The sequence below is a fragment of the Pyrgilauda ruficollis genome, unplaced genomic scaffold (genome assembly GCF_017590135.1).
Source record: "Pyrgilauda ruficollis isolate IOZ18807 unplaced genomic scaffold, ASM1759013v1 scaffold63, whole genome shotgun sequence".
NCBI lineage: Eukaryota > Metazoa > Chordata > Aves > Passeriformes > Passeridae > Pyrgilauda > Pyrgilauda ruficollis.
The window spans coordinates 554,611-571,933 of record NW_024528044.1 but is presented as its reverse complement, the minus strand read 5'-3'; positions in this window follow the sequence as shown (position 1 = coordinate 571,933).

Below are 17,323 nucleotides of genomic sequence, written 5' to 3'. Positions count from 1 at the left end.
ATAACAGAAAGTCAACATAAAGCTAATAATATTTGCTTTGTTCTCACAGCATTCTCATTGTGCAAGTAAATAGAAGAGAGATAAGACATACGAGTTGTTAGAGAAAGACAGCTTTGCAAAATTTCAGCAGCTGCCTTGAAAGCAATCCACTTCATGCTCTAAAGCATAAAGCATTTCCCATTTCCTTCCCATATGTAAAACACTCTGGATGTGCCTGTTTCTTTTTTATATAGGTATGAAACCCATATAGTGCTATCCCTATGGTTTTAAATTTCCTATTTCAAATAGCTTTATTAATCTCTCAGTTAGTCACCTACAGATGCTAACTGTGCTTCCTAAAACAGCTCTGCTGGACACTGTAAACTCACTTTTTACTCCACCATTTTTAGTAAACAAAAACAAAAGAGGGAACGGGGGTGAAAATAGAAAGATTGTGTGTCTCCAGCTTTAGCAAGTACTTCAAGAAAGACATGAAAAATTTTTAAAGGTTATTTTTAAAAATTTTCTGGAATAAAAAGATGCAAAGTGTCTCATTCCCAAGAAGAAAGTCCACTAGAAAATCAACATAAAAATACAGTCCTTTAAGGAACTATCCAGCTGATTTTATGCTGAACGAATGTGCTTTATTTTTCACAGCTCTTTTCTAGGGACATGACTAATTTTTAGGAATTTCAGACTTATAATCTTGTCAATTGCTTTTCCTTGCTATTTCAGCATTGCTGTGATGTTGCCTGTGTTTTGTTTGTTTAAAAAGGTAGTTTATGGTGTCAGAATGATGATGTTTTATAGATTATTCAGATTGTTTATTGAGGCAAAGAAGCAGTGGACACCTGTGTCTATTTAAACTGGCTTGTCAATCTGTAAGGGGACAGAGTGAAAAGTGAAAAAGTAGCAAATTGACATGGCTGTGGAGTGCTAAGTGCTCATTGCTATGCATGGCTTATGTGAGGCTTTCTTTAAGTCTTGAATTCTGAAATGATCGATCAGAGATGTTTTTTTCTGTCATTAGGGAAAAAGGCCATTCAGCTTCTAGCCATGGGAAGAAATAAATTTTATTAAAAAATAATTTATGCATCAGAATTTGACTAAATCATCTGCCTAGAAATCACAAGAATGATCCATTATTTAAGACAGCAGAGAGCTGCAATCTCTGTGCTGGGGTGATTCCCACTGAGAGCAGAGTAAAATCTATTTATTAAACAAACTTTATGTTTCTTTTTGTTCTGCAAAATTCATGATGAAATTAACTTATATATACATTTCACAGTGTTATGACTCTGCTGTTGAAAGACCCTGTGAATATCACAAAGAATCCTGGAGGATACAGGCCATGGCTAGCATTCTATTAGTAAATGTTATTCATAAAATTTTATGAAACAAGCTGGGATAGGTTGTACTTTGTCCAACATACATTACTAAGTTCCAGCTTTTTCTGTGTGTATAATAAAATTTCAGTGGCATAATATTTAATGTAAATATTCTTAGAAACTTAAAGACATACTACTGGTTCAGTCTTCTATCTTCAGGCAGCTATAACAGTTCCAGAAACCAAGGTACACAACACATGATATAGCCCATCTATTTAATTTCAACTTGTTTAATAGACCATAGATCTTTACTGTAATCATATTTCTTATTAGCCTAGATATAAGTTGCTGCTAGATTCACAGAAAATTTGCAAAGTAGATTTAGAACACAGCACATTTTGTACTTCATATTATTATGATGGGCATCCATGTTAAAAATTTATTTAACACATTGGTCCAAATTGTAAAGGAACTTGAACTTGACCTCAAGTTCCTTAGAAGGCAGCTTCAATTCTACCTACCCATTTGTGTTGGTCTACAGGAGGGGTGAGCAAGTAAGGGGAGGAGGAATTCTATTATGTGCACTGAAAGCTTACTGGGAATCTTTGCTGACAGGTCTTTAAGGTACTTCCATACATAGGGCAGTCCATTTATTTCAGAAGCACACCAGCAGGACAGAAATTTTATTATCTGGTCTTGATGCTACAGGTTATTTTTCATTTATCTCTTGTGGTTCTGCTCCCCATTTCTTCTTGTGCATTACCTGTAGCAACTGAATTTTAATATACTGTGTAGACTTTGCTACAGAAACATAATTACCTTTGGAATTAGTTTTATTTCTCAGGGACTAGAAATAATGACTGAAAAACATATTTTATACTAATACATTTGCATAGATATTTTCTTGGGTTTATTTTTAAAAGTTAAATATAAGAAATTAGAAAAGATAAACCCTTTCTTAATAGTTAATAAGATTCAATGGAATAAAAATTGTGTTTACTTTGTTTGAATGTGTTAATTGTCCTAATGTCATAAAATAAAAAAAATATAATTACATGTGTTTATTTTTAAGATAAGGAAAATTAAATTATAAATTTGGGCAGCTCTATAACTCAAGGAAAGAGACACCAGCAGTTGTGTAAGTGCTCTTGATAGTAACTCTGCGACAAATGTACAGTTTACATTCATTGCCAGAAAAGAATCCTCATAAATTTTGCATGTTTTTATATGAACACAAATGTATATTTATATAAATTTTAGCCAATCATTTTCAATGAATATTTAAAGAGAAATGTTTTGAAATGTTTACAAATCCAATACCAAGAACAGTCTGTGAAAACCTGTGCCTACTCTGTACAGTAACAGCTGAAGGTGCTAATCCCATTAATTTAAACTGACATTAAAGGGATAGCCACATACATTTTGTGAATCAAGGGAAGGAGCTATGGAATATCTCACTACAGGAAATGAAATGTGCCTTTTTGGGCCAGAAAATGAAACAAGCATGGCACAATACAGGCTTTTCTGGTTTTGCTGTTGCAGAAGACATGGGCTGCCAGGACCCAGACAGCCTGATGAGATTTGCCTAGGTGGTGACCAGCCTCACTTTCCCTTTTCTCTAAAACAAATGAATGAGCTGAATCTTGGACCTGTGAGACAACAGAAACTGTCACCCAGTAGGGCCTACATCAATAAGGAAAGAAGAATTTGTAGAAACCAGACTGTATTTGTTAAAAATGGATGAGATCTCAATGTGAAATGAAGGCAACTAGAACTGGCCATCTCGTGATATTTCATGAGTGAATACTACAGATGTTCAGAAGGTTCTTTCTTTCTTTATTGCTTGCTTGATCAGTTCTCGATTCTTAACCTTTTTTACTCTGTGCTACTATGCTGTCACTTCTAGGAGACACAAAAAGCGACACTAAATTTACAGCAATATTAGATAAAGTAGCAGAAGAATATTTGGAAGTTCTTTGATACAATTTATTTGTTCCTAAGGAAATCCACTTTGTCTTGAATGATAACATTGAAATTGACCATCATGCTCGTATAAATTTTGACTTACAAAAAAATTCTTTCCATAATGCAACCTAGGGAAGTGGAAAACCTGAAAATAATTCTACATAAATTGCAGAAAATTTTCAAAATATTAAAATGAGTCTTTGCTTAAAGTGAGACCTAAGTATTTACAAAATTGTTATGTTTTTGAAGAAACATATCAATGTTGATGGACTGACTTAGAGTAATTAGCAGTGTTAAATGATAGGTCATAACACTAGCCTTCTGCATTGTGTATTGGCTGGCTTTGGACAAGAAATGTAAGAAATGAATGAATTTAATTTCATTCAGATTTGATAGATTCTGCCTCTAACATAGATTGAATCTTTCAAGGACACAGCAAATTATGTAGGCTTATTAAATTCTGTTCAGTCCAGCTACACCAAATTTCATATGTTTTCAAGCAATAATTTATATGAAAGTATTAAACTTCTGTTGTTAATGAAAAATGAGTTTTTCAGAAAAAATAATGATTTGGGCAAATACAGGAAACATACTGAGTTGTTGATTTGAAATAATTATGTTGAGATGTACACACACTAAAGCAGGAAAATTACTCTTTTTTTCCTTGCAAATGGAATTAGCACATTCCTTTAATCCTTAGTCCTTAGGTATGGAATGCTATGTTCTCTTTGTTGTCATTTCAAAGAAATCATTTTAATCTCCATATGCAGATTAGTCAAAGGAAAAGGTGAATTCACTGAGCAGGAATCAAAATCTTGTTATTAAGATGAGAGCATTAGCGAGATGTAAATAGAAAAACTTGTAAACAAATATAAGTACACAAACTGGTTGCACGTCATGTAATGAAATGTTATCAGGAAAGCTTGGGAAAATCAGAAAAGAAATGTAATGAACATTTCTTAAAATTAATTGGAAGAAATTTAATAACATTGAATTTGTTGTTTCAATCTTCCTGATGTGACAAAATGTCATGACCTGCTAAGTAATTTTTCATCATTTTTTATAATTCAAAAATAGAGATTAAAAAATTAGGAAGTACATACTATCTGAGAGTTGTAATATGGGATAATGGATTTAAATTGGTGTATACTGCAAAAAATGTTTTTTGTGGTGACACTTATACTGTATATGTAATTTTCACACAATGATCAGGAAGGTATATTTGAGTATTCAAGGACTGTAGAACCTTATCAGTATCACCTTTTTCAGGCAATCTCTAACAGGAAAAGGTACTGGGATATTATTAGAAGATAATTCTGCTGTATCTTGCAAGAGCAAACACAAAAAAATCAGGAAGTCAGTATTTCCATCCTTACTAAGACTAAATTGAGTGTTACATTCACCATAAGAGTGGAATATTGGTCCCATTAACTCATGATACTGTGATTTTTTTGGACATATTAGTCCAATTTCAGCAATTGTGTACATCAGGAATAATTTCAATATTCTTCAAAGAATGTGTTATACTTCAGACTCAGTAATAGTACCAGAACATCTATAGTTCAAAGTTTACCAGACAACAGCCCCTTACTACATTAATATTATTCAAATAATAATTCATTGGAATCAAATACAAAACTGCAGTTAATAAACATCTGAATATGCAAGGTACTGACAAGCGCAAACTAGTACTTGATTCTTCCTGACAAAAAGGATAGAACACACAAATCTCGTAAGGAATACAATGTTTAAAACAGTTATTTTAGTTTTCTTCTGGGTGAAGGCTTCTATCTGGAAAGGCACAAAAGGAACTCCAAGGTGTGATTCACGAAAATATGGCAAGATGTGATAAAAAAGCTGCAGCTAGAAGGGATGAAACACTTTGCAAGATCTAAAAAAGAAGTTAAGATGGAAGTATATTTCTGCTTAGATCTTAATCTAAGGTTAAGTGAAACTAAGACATCAAATAGAAAGGAAACTAAAGAAGAAGATATAAAGATAAAAGATAAGATTTAATTTACTTTAGGCTCTAAACAAAAACTCTTAAACTAAATTTTAAATATCTCTGAGTGTCACAATATAACTAATTATGATGATACAGTTGTATCTTAGTAAAAAGGAATAAAAATTAATTAAATCTGCAATGTACATAATTTGATAATCTTGCTTTCACATACCTTAAATGCACGAAAAGCTTTCAAGGTTTCATTCCAGCCATCACCTCAGCCCCACAGAGCTCCTCACTCACTCTCCCATGGTGGGAATGTGGCAGAGAAACAGCAGGGTAAAAGTGACAAACTTGTGGGTTGAGATAAAGACATATTAATAGGGAAAGAAAAGGACAGATATACAAGCAAAGCAAAACAAGGAATCCATTTATCACTTCCCATGGGCGGGCAGGCAGGTGTTCAGCCGCTCCCATCATGTGTAGCAGTTACTTGAGAAGTCAAACACCATCACTCTGAACACCCCCACTCTGTTTGTCTTCCTCCAGCTTTATATACTGAGTATGGTGACATATTTTGTCAGATATCATTTTTGTAACTTGGGGTCAGCTGTCCCGACTGCATCCCCTCCCAGTATCTTGGGTACCCCAAACCTGCTAACTGGTGGGGGGAGGGGGTTAAAAGCTAAAAAGGCCTTGACTCTGAGTGCTGCTCAGCAACAACAAAAATGTCCTTGTATTACCAACACTGTTTTCAGCACAAATCCAAAACTTAGATGCATACTAGCTACTGCAAAGGAAATTACCCCAGCCAAACCCAGCATAAACACAAACCAAGAAAAGAAATTATCACTAGGCTGGAGTACAGTAATAGACTAAGAAGGTTGTCACAGGGTTAATTTAATGTTTTATTTATGACTTACGGTTGTTTTCTTATCTTCTCTGCAAGGTACAAGAAGAAATACAAGTAAAAAAGGTATACTAGTATACATAGATATTTATTATATTTATTTATTATCTCATTATTTTTTTCTGTCTGATATTTACCATTATAACATGTTTAAAAAGACTTTTAGTTTGAAAAGTTTCATGTTTCTGGAATTTAGTAGTATTTTTTCTTCTTTCCCCTACTCTCATACCAAAATAATTAATTTTCTAAAATGCCTGATGAATGTTCATCAAATGACATTCACATGAAACAATATTATGAAATTGCAAGTTGAAAAGGATTTTACTGCTGGAATATTACTTTATTTCTTAACTCTTGTGTCTAAGGGCAACAGTTTTCATGAAAAGCAAACAAACTGAAAAGTTTCAGGTTGTTCCCACTGGATTTCAGTCCGTTTTATTTGGAAAAAAAATGAGGAGTGTCAGTTTAAGATTTACAAAAATATGATACACAAGGAAAACAGTCCACTCATTTTGTTCTAAAATGCCATGTCAGTAGATTTATCTACATGAATTAAGGATTCTTTATAGAGAAATATTTTTCAAAGACCCTCCTGAGCACAAAAGCATCCTCAAGATACCAACATGAAAAGTTTATTATGTTACCCATCAAAAATTATTTACTTTCAAAGTATTATTTCTTGAGGTAAATCTCCGTGCTTATATATTATTGGCTCCCAGGAAAAGCAACCCACTGAGATAGCAGTGAGAATAATTGGAATTTTAAAATTTAATTAGATTTATAGATTCATTTATACTTTATTGTTACTCTTACTTTAAAAGCACTTTTAGTTCCTTTAAAAAATTTTTGTATATAGAAAAAAGATTACAAATATTGAATTAAAATTATGTTCATAAGGACTTTGAGGATGGTTTAGGTATTCACTATCCAACTTAGAAAACAAGCAGTTACTGGAGATTAAAGTAGTTTGCTCCTGAGTATCAAATAAAGGAGTGTAGTAATGCCAAGACATTGGTCAAGATATGTGCTCACAAGATTAAAAAATGGAAGGCTGTGCTGAGTAAGGGATTTAGGCCAAAGCATGGAATTAGACATGGAGATGTAGCTTCAAACAAGTTACTAACTATCTCTCAAGAGTATCTAAAAGGCTTAAATGTAAGATAGTTCATGGGCTATGTTTTTTCTCCTCCTCAAGTTGAACAGGATAGCAAATCAGACAGCAAATCTGTTGGCATCTGGCCATCCATGGGCAGACAGGGCAATACCCCCGTCAAAGTGACTGAGTTTTGGCCCCACTGGCTGAAGTCAGGTGAACTTAAACGTTACTGATGGTAAACCATAGAATATCCTGAATTAGAAAGGACTCCCAAGGATCTTCAAGTCCAACTTGCTGCAGAGCAAACCCAAAAATCACATCCTGTGCTTGAGAGAATTGTCCAAATTCTTCCTGAGTTCTGTCAGGCTGGTGCTGTGACCACTGCCCCGGGGAGCCTTTTCCAGTGCCCAAACACCCTCTGGGAAAAAAACCTTTTTCTAATATCCAGTCTAATGTTCCACTGACACAAGTTCATACCATTCCCTCAGTCTTGTCACTGTAACCACAAAGAAGAGATCAGTGTTTGTCCCTCCTCTTCCCCTCATGAGGAGGTTGTAACTGCAGTGAGGTCTGCCCACAGTCTCTTCTCCAGACTGAACAGAAGTCATACCCCATAAGACTTCACCTCAAGGCTCTTCATCATCTTCATAGTCCTCCTTTGGATACTCTCTAATATCTTAATGTCCTTTTTATGTTCTGGTAGTCAAACTGACAACGTGACTTGAGGTAAGGCCATCTAATCTCTAGAGGATTGGAGTAGAGTGGGGCAATCCCCTCCCTCAGCTGTTTGGTGATGTAGTCCAGGACAGGGTTGGCGGCCTGGGGATACTTGTTGCCTTTCTAGCTGCCAGTCACTGCTGACTCATATTCAACTTGCTATCAGCTGGGACTCCCAGGTCGTTTTCCTTAGCGCTTCTCTCCTGCCTGTTGTTCCCCAGTCTGAGCATACATCCAGGATTGCTCCATCACAGTATCCAGCACTTGCCCTTGTTAAACTTCCTACAGCTGGTAAAGATAAAGATAGCTTATTTTAAATATTTATTTATTTTATTTTAAATAACATTTGAAAGTACTATTGTTAAAATCCATATTTCGTCAGGCAAAAGTATGTGGCATGTTTATATAGCTCACTGTATACATTCAGATTTATTAATTATTTAAGAAAAATATTATGTTTCTAACCATAAGGTTCAATAGGTAATTCATTCAATATAAAGCATATTATGTGGAATATAACAATATGACACTATCAACTTTTATCTGCAACCTTAAAAAATGGTATATTCAAAAAAAGGTGAATTGTTATTATATCCTGTTGGTTCCTGAAAACAACCAGACCAATTAATGACATTTCATTTTCAGTCTTAAGCAATCGCAATAATTCTACTTCAGACCCAGTTATCAGTTTGGTTTTCACCAATGGTGTTAAAAAAAAAATCTAATAAAGAATAGCAAAGGGCAGTTTCCTAAAGAAAAAAGAGGCAAAGTTCCCTAAGGACAAAGAAAAAGAGATACTGAGAGAAAAAGGAGCAGAAACGGTAAGCTAGCAATGAGTACATTCACTTATTAATGATGCTGAGTGTAACCATAGGGTACTGAAGGAATAATAATGACTAAATATTTAGTTGCTACAGTTACTCTCCTTGATCTTTCCATGAACCTCCCAAAGTGACAGCAGTGAGCACGGCTGTGGATCAGGGCCAAGTTTGCACTTTTGCTCATGGACCACAATTAAAATAGATTTATGAATGAGGAAATGCCTGCAGAAAGAGATCAGTCTTGCAACATTTCCCAGAGGTCATTAGATTTTTTGAAGACTAAACCGTAGTTTAAATCTACCCACTTATTTTGGATTCTTCCCTTTACAGCATATTTTTTACTGCAAAAAAGGCAGCTGAGAATGCATTCCAGTGAGATTCAGGGACACTATTACTCATACTCATAGTTTGGCTTCTAATAGCTTTGATTATATGGGCATCATTGTTTTCAGTGGCATAGAAGAGTCTAATCGCCTTGCTTGCAGAATGCAAACTGTTTTCTTTATGAATCCATGGAAACAAAAGCTGTATATAGAAAGGATTATTATGAATTTTAGATTTACCCTAATGGGTTCTCTCTTGACTTTTTCTGAGAAGATTCCTGTAATTTCTACTTACCATTGGTTACATAATTTCATCTGAATTTTATTGCCTCTTTCTGAATTACCATGAAAAGCCATCTTATACTTTCAATCAAAGGGTATATTTTTTCACCCCAAATATACTTGTACCTCATATGGCAAACTTAATTAGTGAGATGAAGTGAAAGAACATTTTTTTCCACATCTTTCATCTGTACTCCATGTTCATGTTCAAAAGAGAAAAAAGGACAGACAGAGAGAAACAGCAAATTACAGCCAAAGAGTAACACTGAGGACACAGATGAGGCTTGTTCACTTTTTATAATGACATCAGCTTCTAGCACTTCTTTCCACTTCTGTGTCTATTTGATTGGAAACAGACAATGTACTCTCACTCTTACTAACTCCTGGCCTCTTCATGCAAAGAAATTTTACATCCTTGTTAAAAAAATTTCTGTGTTTGTACTTGTGCATGTTTTGTTTTTCAGCAAACATATATCACGTCTCTGATTCCACATTTTTTTTGTTTTATGATTTGTTCTGTTATAAAGGAAATACCAGGAGAATACATATGTAAAATTTGAGTGCTTCATAAATGAATACTCTACAGAACCATATCTTGATTTTTTGTGAATCTGCATAGTTCCATGGGCATTTACAGCCAAATAAATACATTCTAGGAACTGGCTGTTATGTGCATTGATCATTCCCAAAACAAATAATGATGAAGACAAAGTCATTTTAGATATCACAGTCTTAGTTTTCACTACAATATGTTTATTATGAAGGCATATGTAAGGAAATTTTCTTTCCCCTGTGCATTCCCCTGTTTCTGAAGTTAATTTAAATTACACAAGTCTCTCCAGTGCAATGGTCCCACATGGAGACTGGTTGTGAATAAGAAATTCTCTTCAACTTGTTTCACTGATGGCTTCCACCACTGCAAACATTTTTGTTGAGAGAATTGTCAGCTAGTTAGATTTTTGATTATTTTTCCCTGACAGATCAGTGGAAGAAACAATAGCCTGAAGGAGAGTAAGATCTAAGAATTACTGAATTATATTAGTTGTTGTGAATAGACAGCTGTCTGGCAGATGCAATTTAATACAAGGACATAATATATTCTAAGCTAGATAAGATATCTGGAGTTCATTATACCATATGCTGAGCAGTTGTAAAAGCCAAACCAAGTCATGGTGAGCACACACTGGTGATGAGCGTTAATAGTATTGTTATTGCATAAAATATTCTACTAATTCTAGTAGTAATTCTACTAGAATTACTACTACTTATTCCCCTTAAAAACATGGAGTTTCAAGGCCATTGTCTAACACAATATCTCAGAGTGAACTTCAAAAGATAATCTGACATGACAATTTTCTTTTAATTTTATTGTTTAAAGTACATTTTTTCAAAGTAAAAGAAAAAGAAGAAGTTGGGAATTTTAGAAATTTTGCAGGCCTACTACCTTGTTTCTCTGAGAAAACAGAGTTCAAATAACAACCTCAGTGAGATAATAAAATGATACTCAAGGATTTCAGTTCTTTAGAACACTCTCCTTAAATGAAAGATTTCCCTTGGAAAATTAAAGATGAATTCAAGTTGCAGTGGATGATGCTACATCAGGATTGAGCATTTTCATGTTTTGCATACTTTTTCAAATACATCTCTACTTGTTCATAAAGTTGAATGTGTGAATGTATGTATACTTATTACTTAGTTTCTGGTTTCCTTTTAACATCAGGAGATGCCGTTTAACTAACACAGGGACATATACAGAAACCCAAAAACTGGATATTCCCTATGCGGTCAGTTCAAACCACCACATTGCTACCACTCGTCCTACCTCACACATTTTCTCTGCTCCAGCATGGGTCTTCTCTATGCACCACAATTCTTCAGGAACAGGCTTCTTCTGAAAAGATTTAGTGTTAGTCCCCAATAGGACACGGGTCTTGTCAGAATATTTTCTCCTACATAGCCTTCTCTCTACAGGTTGCATTTTCTCTCAGGAGTCAACTCTAATTTGGGTTTTACATGGGCTGTAATTTCTTTCAGACATTGCCTCTTGCTGCAGCACAGGGTCGTCCACTGGAGGCAAGGGGACAACCTGCTTCACCGCTATACCCTCTACAGACTGCAGTGAAGTCTCTGTCTTATGTTTGTAGCTTCTTCACTCCTTCTCTCCAGCCTTCCTTACTAATGTTGGTGTATTTCAGGGCTCTTTCTCCCATATTTTGCTCACAGATACACAGAATGGCTCCACTTGGAAAAGACCAGAGTGGGTCATCTGATCCAATGTCCGTTTTCAAGCAGGGTCATCCTACAGAGCACTGCAGAGAATTTTCTCCAAATGATTCTTGAATTTCTTTGGTGAGGGATAATCCAGAACCTCTCTGGGCAATCTGTTCCAGTGCTTGGTCACCCACAGAGTAAAAAAGCTCTTCCTCAAATTCAGATGGAACTTCCTGTGCATCAGTTTCTGCCTGTTGTCTCTTTTCCTATTGCTTGGCATCACTGAGAAGAGCCTGGATCCAGGCTCTTGGCACCCTCCCTTCAGACACACACACACACTGATGAGGTTCCCTGTCGTTTTTATCTTCTTGTAGTTGAACAGGCTCAATTCTCTGAGCCTTGTCTGATAACAGAGCTGTTCCAGTCCCTATATCATCTTTGACAACCCCATTGCACTTACTCCAGGGGCTGCATGTACTGAGGAACCCATAACTGGACACAGCACTCCTATTGTGGCCTTACCAGGGGCTGGATCACCTCCCTCAACCTCCTGGCAATAGCATTGGCCTTCTTGGCCTTCATGGCACACTGCTGGCTCATGGATAGTTTGTTGTCCACCAGGACTCCCAGGTCTTTCTCCACAGAGCTGCTTTCCAGAAGGTGCAGGGGTTATTCTTCCCCAGGTGCAGGACCCTGCACTTGCTTTTGTTGAATTTCACAAAGTTCTTCTCTGCCCATCTCTCCAAGCTGTCAAAGTTCTTCTGCAGGGCTGCACAGCCCTCTGAGGTGTCAGTCACTCCTCCCAGCTTGGTGTCACCAGTGAACTTGCTGAGGAGGGATCTGCACCTTCATCCAAGGCATAATTGTTGAATAAATTAAACAATATTGGACCCAATATTGAGCACTGGGGGACACTGATAGTTACAAGCTTCCAAATAGTGCCTGTGCCACTAATTGTAGTGGGATTTGCCATTCAGGCAGTTCTCAATCCATGTCACTGTCCACTTATCAAGTATGTACTTCCTGAGTTTGCCTAAGAGGATATCATGATAAACTTCTGTCTCTCACAGGTGCATTTTTTACCTTTTGTGTTGGTGAGTGTGGGGCTATTTTGGAGCTGGCTGGAATCAGCTATGTCCAACAAAAACCCCAGTCTTTTCTCATAGGGGCCATCTCACTAACAAAACCTTGAAAGGTCAAGCAAATATAGTAATATAGAAAGCTATCTGTGTGGGTCTTGCAATCCTATATTTATATAAATTTATCTGTTAAAGACAAATTTTATTCACCTTACCTATAGCATAGTTTTGTCAAGAGTTATAGTTGGAATCAAAATAAGATGCATCTCTTTATTGTCAGAAAGGTCTTATAAATTCATATTTCATAATAAATAGTGAAAGCAAAGATTTTAAATATTTTATGTACTCGTAAGAAATGTCTTTTTAATTTTTTTTGCCTAGGTTCTTGCTCATAAAATATATGGACCATATTTTTTACAGAGAAAGTAGACATGGATTTGCAAAGCATCAGTGATATAGGACCAAAATGGTCATTTAAGAAGAGAACAGATGCTCCAAATCAGCTGAAATGCTTTTGGAAATCTTGTCCTGACAGATAATTATATAAATTTCTGTCTAATTTTTAAGACATTGATATTGAGCAGTGCAATGGATGAGAAGCTGAAGGTGATTTCAAGCTTCATTCCATAAAAGATGACTCTAAGGCTAAAGAGTGCTTGAGACCACTGAATGTCTGATGCCAGTGCCTGAAATATGATGCTGCCATTCAGGCAGCTGCTGAAAGCCATTCAGGCAAGAAGTGAGATGACCAAATAAAAGCACCCAAGAGGTGCAAATCATCTGTGTATTTCTATTGTAGAGTATGAAATTTATCACGCCACATGGGAAATCTTAATAGAGAAAAGCATACCGTGTGTCTCCTGTTATCAAGCATACTGTGACTGACTGCTATCAAGGAACATGATTTATAGCTTTGTAGAGAATTTATGAAACTACCTGAACTCTCTGAACCAGTCTATCCTTATCTGAATACATTGAAGACTTGGTCTTGGGAAAGTAGCTGCCATATGAGCTCAGGAAATTCTCTAAAATGAGGATTAGCATTGATAAATTACTGTACAGGAGCATACAGAATTTAACAGGGTGTGGAGGAGGGAAGGAGAAAAGCAAAACTATAGCTGCTCATTCTTTGGCCATGTACTATAAGCACAGGGGACTACAGTTCATTTCAGCAGCAGTGATTGCATTTAATATCCTTTTTCTGGCATGGAATAGAAACAGGTGTCTGCACTGACCTCTCTGTATTTTTAGTCACAAGGTATTTGCTTGCTTTTGAAATACAGTGGATATATTAAGAATTTACTTTTGTTTCTGAAATGGTGCAGTGGTGCAATCTATCCAGATAAAGTCGCATCTCTGAATCAGGCTTAATTCATTTCCAATAAAGTTGAGAAATAATTAAGAATCTTACTCTAACTAGTTAAAGTCCAGTACTTCTTTCCCTTGTTGCCCTCCTCAGTGAGTGTAACAGTGAATACCCAAGGAGAAAGAAACATAATTAAGAAAAATAGAAGCAGTAATATATGGTGTTCTGTTTTATAAGATGCAAGATACGTAAAAAGAATTAAGCTATGAGTGGAAGAAACAGGCAGAAAAAGTGGGTGTATTTATACAGCTGAGAAGGTATGTCCACCATTTCTTTAAAGGATTTATAACCTTTGTAGATCTAAATCTTCCTGGCTACCCAAGCCACAGCTGTTTCTTAGATAGTTTTTCCATGTTGTTTTTCTTTCTCTCTCTGTCTCCCTTCAAGCTTGATTATTGTTATGTACCTTCCATAACATATTACTTTTAAAATATTATGCTAAATGCATAATTCTTCAACCCCCTTCTAGACACTGTATATCTCCAACCAATTTTCCCTTTTATTCCACCAGCTGTCCTATGTAAAAAAATACAACCTAAAGGAGGTTTAAGGTGATGGTTTTTATTTGAACAAAAAATGTCAAGGATGACAACCAAGCATCTAGTTAATTTCATTGCAGGTACTAGCATCTGGAAGACAGGAACAAAAAAAGAAGCATTTCCACAGTAAACTATGATCCCATCATACAGAAACAATGCCATACAGGGGTGATGATCAAAAGTTACATGGAACATCTGTTCAGTGCATTCATATTATTTTCATTCTTCTTTTTCAAAATATTGTACTAATGAGAATTTTCACTGGTTGAGAAATGCTCACAGAAAATAATGAGCTTGATTTCAAGAGCTAGTAAGTTCAAGACACAAGAGAACCTTGCCCCTGTGGCCTGTATGCATATTCATAGCCAAGCTATTTACCTGGCAATACAAAATTGAGCACTCACAATGCAATGTTCAAAAATTACCTAATTATGGCAAAAGTTCTGATGGAAATACTCAGGGTGATTCCAATTGAAAAGTCATAAGCTACTTGAAGAACCTCTGAGACTGAAAAGGGAAAATCCAATACGTGTTTACTCTCTGCTTTTATACTTTGCACACAAGCACTCTCACACCCGAATTCTCCCATCAGTTTTTGCATAAGATTTAAGAATGCATCCCAGGTTACTCGTAGCATTCCACCTGTTGTGTACCAAAGGCTGAAAACTCTGGCTTTTTATCCCCCTCCAGACGTCCACGTGCAGCATGTACCCTGTTGACTCTGCTGGTGAAGTTCTATAAGTCAGTCTTACAGAAGGTCCAACACAGAAAATTACAGAACCTGGTTCACAAAAAAAGTTCCTTTGCTCATTTCCCTCTCCACCCTCCACAAGCTGCCAGGCATGGCATACTTTATCTAAAAGCACATAGCAGACCAAGATGAGCAGGCTTCTCACTATAAGGTGACAGTAGAATTGCCAGGGTTCACAGGAACCTGGAGACTGTTATCTGGGTCATGATTTTTATGAAGAAGGGTGCCTGCCACAGGAAAGTGACTTCTATGAAGTATGCTTCAGTTCACATCCACCTTCATTTATATTAACTTGGAAGGAAATTAAAGGCATGAAGCTGGGGATTTCCAGTATTTTTTAACAAAGGCTACATGCCTTTAATGCTGTACTTGAAAAAAAAAAAAAAGTCCATTTTATTGACTATCTGGAAAAAATTGCAGGATCTGAATTTAAAGTTTATCTGAGAAGCAGTGGAGAACAAATCACCCTGGTTTTACTTTTATTGATGTCAAATCACTTTTGAGTAGATTAGAGGAACTAATTCAGAACACAGCCTATTTTTGTGTTCCTAATCTCTCTTCGGATACTTTGCTTAATGCTTTAGCCTGCATGTGCATATAGTCTTAGTAGACTCCAACAGATGGCCTGTATCAAAGTTTTTCTTGAAAGAACTGTGACTAATGTGAGCTGGCCTCATTAATCAAATGTGGTCTGTATGGAAATAGTCTCTAACTGTGAATTGAGTAATTTCAAAAGGCTTGAGTTAGAAAGGACACAATTGGTAATAAACAAACCCACAAATGTCCTTTTTTGTGTGTCTGTGTGAATGTCTGTGAGGAAGAGGGTATTGTAAGAATCTATGTTTTGGGATTGTTCATAAGGTAGGCTCTGTACTCACAGTTTCTTTACAATGACTTATAAAGTTCATTAACTTATATCAGTGAATGATTTTTGGCTTAGGTCTTTTAAAAACAAAGTAGTTTTGATTTGGTTTCTCTTTTTTTAAATATTCCTGCTCTTAATATGATACACTTTGGGCAGACTCTTAACCTTCAAAGTATAAAGGTTATAGATGAGAAATGGCATTCTGTATTCCCCCACAGAAGCAGTGATCTGTCAACTCTAGAGCCTTGTACATTAATGTAGTGGCTTCTCTGCCTAGGACAGCACCCTGATGTCCTTGCACAAACTGGGTAATGCAGAGCAGGCCATCCTGGCCATGACAGCACTGTTCACAAGAGTGTTGCTCCAATTCTGAAAGCAAGGTCAGAAAACTGTAAGCTAGATGGACAGACAGAAGGAGATGAGAATATATTAAAATCCCATTATGTTTTCTTGAAAATGTGATTTCTAGCAGACTTACTAGTGCCAAACAGCTGTATTAAAACCTTTGTGAGACCAGCAGAGAGATGCTCACCTGTATGCATAGACTAAAGTGGCAGTCTGGAAATGAGATTTCTTCTGTTTCAGATACTGTACCGGGCTGTCAGAAGAGATCAAAAAAGGTGAATTTAAACCCACTTTGGCTCTGGAAGACACTTCATTCTGCATTCTCCTATGAAAGTAATCTTGATGGAACTTTACTGCGTTTAACATAACAATGTAGCACAGTGTAAACATAACCCATGAATTTGACACTGCTGCCAACACATTGACAGTAGCTCGCTCCACAAACAACCGCACTGAAATACAGTGAGCTGTTTCCTCAGCTCTGGTGTTATTGTTAGTAATACACAGCAAGGCCAAGACACAGCACTTGTTTTAGGTTCTGCTTCATTGCCTTTTCAATTGTCAGTTATGAAGACACAATATCCCCATTGAGAGCTGTTTGAAAAATTAACTCTATTCTACTTAGCAAATTTACCTTATACTGCATTGCTGTGAAAATCATGAACGATAAGATTTAACAGATGCTAGAAAGATTGCTTAAAGATCCTACAGTTGTTGATAGTCAAGATAGACTGAACTAATACTGAGAGATCAAGCTGTAAATATATAAGGAAAGAAGGTTATAGCTAAGTTATGATCATT